The sequence below is a fragment of the Schistocerca cancellata genome, chromosome 7 (genome assembly GCF_023864275.1).
Source record: "Schistocerca cancellata isolate TAMUIC-IGC-003103 chromosome 7, iqSchCanc2.1, whole genome shotgun sequence".
In the NCBI taxonomy this organism is placed as follows: domain Eukaryota; kingdom Metazoa; phylum Arthropoda; class Insecta; order Orthoptera; family Acrididae; genus Schistocerca; species Schistocerca cancellata.
This window is the reverse complement of record NC_064632.1, coordinates 424,308,512-424,311,934: the sequence shown is the minus strand read 5'-3', so window position 1 is coordinate 424,311,934 and position 3,423 is coordinate 424,308,512. Positions and strand designations below refer to the sequence as shown.

General features: G+C 45.2%; 1 pseudogene; it reads left to right on the top strand.

Annotated features, from left to right (window-relative positions):
- The first annotated feature begins 234 nt into the window (after window positions 1-234).
- LOC126092083 (ATP synthase subunit d, mitochondrial-like) lies at window positions 235-931 on the top strand (annotated as a pseudogene).
- Window positions 932-3,423: the final 2,492 nt, after the last annotated feature.

Genomic DNA, 3,423 nt, shown 5'->3' with positions numbered 1-3,423 from the left:
ATGTGTTGTTTCAATGCTACGGAGAATTAAAGATCTATCCAAGAGACGTCCATTCTTTCTCAGTTTGTTACACTACAGTGCCTAAACTATAAAAATATATATAAAAATTCTGCCCAGACGAATGTACTATCTGTCACGGCTACTGAATCCACAGAGGAAGGTGGCGTAGTGACAAAACGCAGGACAAAATAATTTGTCACCGGCAACTGAAATCACACTAATACACAGCTGCGTGAAAGAGCTCGTAAGATAAGCGTTAAAGGGAAGTGTAATTTACAGTTTAGAGAAATGGCTTCAGCTGCAAGAAGAATTAGACAAGTGTCCATAGAGTGGGCAAAAATGGCCGAAAGAGTACCGGAAGATCAGAAGTCATTTTTCGTCGCATTTAAAGCAAAATCTGATTCATACGTTGGAAGAATGCTGGCAAATCCAGAAAACCCGCCGAAGATTGACTGGACGTATTACAAAACACGCGTACCATTGAAAACTATGGTTGACGATTTCCAGAAACAGTATGAAGCATTGAAAGTTCCATATCCGGCCGACAACGTCACACCACAGATTGAAGCACAGGAAAAAGAAATAAAAAAAGCCATTGAAGATTACATTAAAGCTTCCAATGAAAGAATAGCCAACTTTGAAGCAGAGGCAAATAAGCTGCGTTCTATCTTTCCGTTTGAGCAAATGACTATGGAAGATTTCAGAGATGCCTTCCCAGACTAGGCACTAGACCCTATCAACAGGCCAACTTTCTGGCCCCACAGTCCAGAGGAGCAGCTTGGATACAAGGCACCAGATGCAGTTGCAACTCAGGAATCTGGACATTAATTGTGTGATAGCCTTAGCAGGATTAGACTGATACCAGTTTCTTCCTTCTGTACTTTACACAAATTTCATTAGAATGTATAGTGAATTAATATAACTGTTTACATCCCCTAGTCTTGACAACTGCCTCAATTCCGGTATGCCATATCCAAGCAGAGCTATCAAATTGTGATGTTGCTGAATGCTATGATTCACCCGTTTACCAAATAGTTCCAAACTTTTCTCCATGGGATTAAGATCAGGTGATTTAGAGCAGAATTCGAAGTGCAGTAGGGTACCTGAGTGTTTGACAAACCAGTAACTTCAGTGCGGTAATCGAAAGGGCAATGAAACTTCTGCGCCAGTCGCCAAGCAACGCCCTGCTACGACGTCCCGCGAGGGAGCACGCGTGCGCCCTGTTACGTTGATTTAACGCCTCTCCGGGTCTGCTCGGGCTGAGTCGTTGCTCGCCGCTAACCGGAGGGAGGTCATCGAGCAGCCGCGAGGGGCGGTTGCGTGAGTCCCTGAGAGCTACAAGCACCTGCCGGAATCGAGCCGTGTTTCGAGCGGAGGTCTGTATTGGCAAACTCACCTGTCTTGGAAACACGACGCTCGAACTCCAAGGCGGCCTTGGTTCGTCCCTGTAGATACACGGGCCGAGGGGAGCAGCGGAAGCATATGGACTTGTTTGGTGGGCATCTTATTCTGTGCCGTAGGGTGTCTGTACTCAGTGACTTAGCTGACCCAATAGCAAAGGAATATTTACCGGTAGCTACGTTCGTGAAAATGATTTTATCTTACGATTAAGTCCGTCCGTCGCATTTGTCCCTTGTCCATTGTGGATAATTGTGGAAGACTGAGAGTTTGGTACTAAAGCGAATGTCTTCAAGTGTCCTAGTTGCTCAGAACTCAGTGGCGTGCCTCAGCTGTTACTCTGACTTTACGAGGTTTCTTCAAAAAATTCCGGAACATTCGTAATTTAGCACCAATGGTGTGGTGCGGTTGGGATACCTGCACACGCCTGTGTTTAATATGCAACTGCCAGAAGTTACATTGTTGTATGTTTAGTTATTGCTCAGCGCTGTATTGAGTAGGACGCTGTGTAGTACAGTTTGCAAATTTCGAGATGGCAGATAGGGGAGCAACGCGTCTGCATTAAATTGTGCTTGAAACTAAAGAAAACGTTTACAGAGATATACAAAATTATGTAGGAAACCTACGGTGATGAGTGCTTAAGCTGTACGCTGTGTTACGAATGGTTCATACGGTTTAAAAATAGCTGGACGGAAATTAAAGATGACCCTCGTTCAGGACGCTGTTTGATGTCTACCGAAGACGCTGACGTCAGCAACGTGAACGAAATTTTGCATGGTGACTGACCGTGAGATTGCAGAATAATGTAACATTTCAGTTGGATCATGTCGTGAAATGCTGATACAGCATCTTGGAATGACGCGTGTTGCCGCCAAGTTCGTCCCACTGCTCATGAGTCAAGATCCGGAAAGACCTTCGCCTTGCAATCTGTGAAGAGTTTTTGATCGCCCAAATGAGTACGAGATGTTCCTAAAGAGAATCATAATTGGTGATGGGACGCGTGTCTAAGGTTATGATGTTGAGACCAAGGTTCAATCTTCACAATGGGTCTGGAAACCTTCTCCAAGACCAAAAAAAGCTCGTCAGGTCAGGTCAAATGTCAAAGGTAAGCTGATAGCTTTCTTTGACTTTGAAGAATTAGTTCATCATGAATTCGTGCCACAGGAACAAACTGTTAGTCGGTGGTGTTATCGGGACGCGGTACGACGCCTGCGAGAAATGTGAGAAGGAAACGGCCTGAAATGTGGCGAAACAATTAATGGCTCTTGCCTCACGATAACGCACCCGCACATTCGTACCTGTTGGTGCATGACTATTGCAAAAAAATCGAAATCACTGTGCTGCCTCACCCTCCGTACTCTCCAGACCTGGCCCCTGAAGAGTTTTTTTTTTATTTCCAAAGATGACAACCCCATTTAAAGGACGAAGATTTGCAACGATGGACGAGATAAAAGAAAAATTTGCAGACGACGCTTCGCGCGATCTTCAAGAGGTGTACCAAGACTGCTTCGGGAAGTGGAAACGGCGTTAGGCATGGAGGACAGTATTTCGAAGGAGACCATACAAAATAAGTAACAGGTAAGCGTTGAAAAATTCTGTGGACAACATTCCGTAAGTTTTTGAACAAACCTCGTAAATGGAACACTTCATTCAGAGTGAAGCAAATACTCCAGCTAAACAATACCTGCCTCGTGGTTTATCCGTGCAGTCTTGGGCGTCTTGTCACGGTCCGCGCGGCTCCCCCCATCGGAGGTTCGAGTCCTCCCTCGGGCATGGGTGTGTGTGTCGTACTTAGCGTAAGATAGTTTAAGTTAAATTAAGTAGTGTGTAAGCTTAGGGACCGATGACCTCAGCAGTTTGGTCCCATAAGACCTTACCACAAATTTCCAATTTCCAGAAACGATACCTGTCCATTTTCTGTGGCTTTGGGCAGAGTCTGAGTGCCCAGGTATGGTTTCAGTGCAACCATTTTGTACATGGTGACGGGCTGCAATGTAATGCAGTGTCGAAAGAATATCGGAGCGA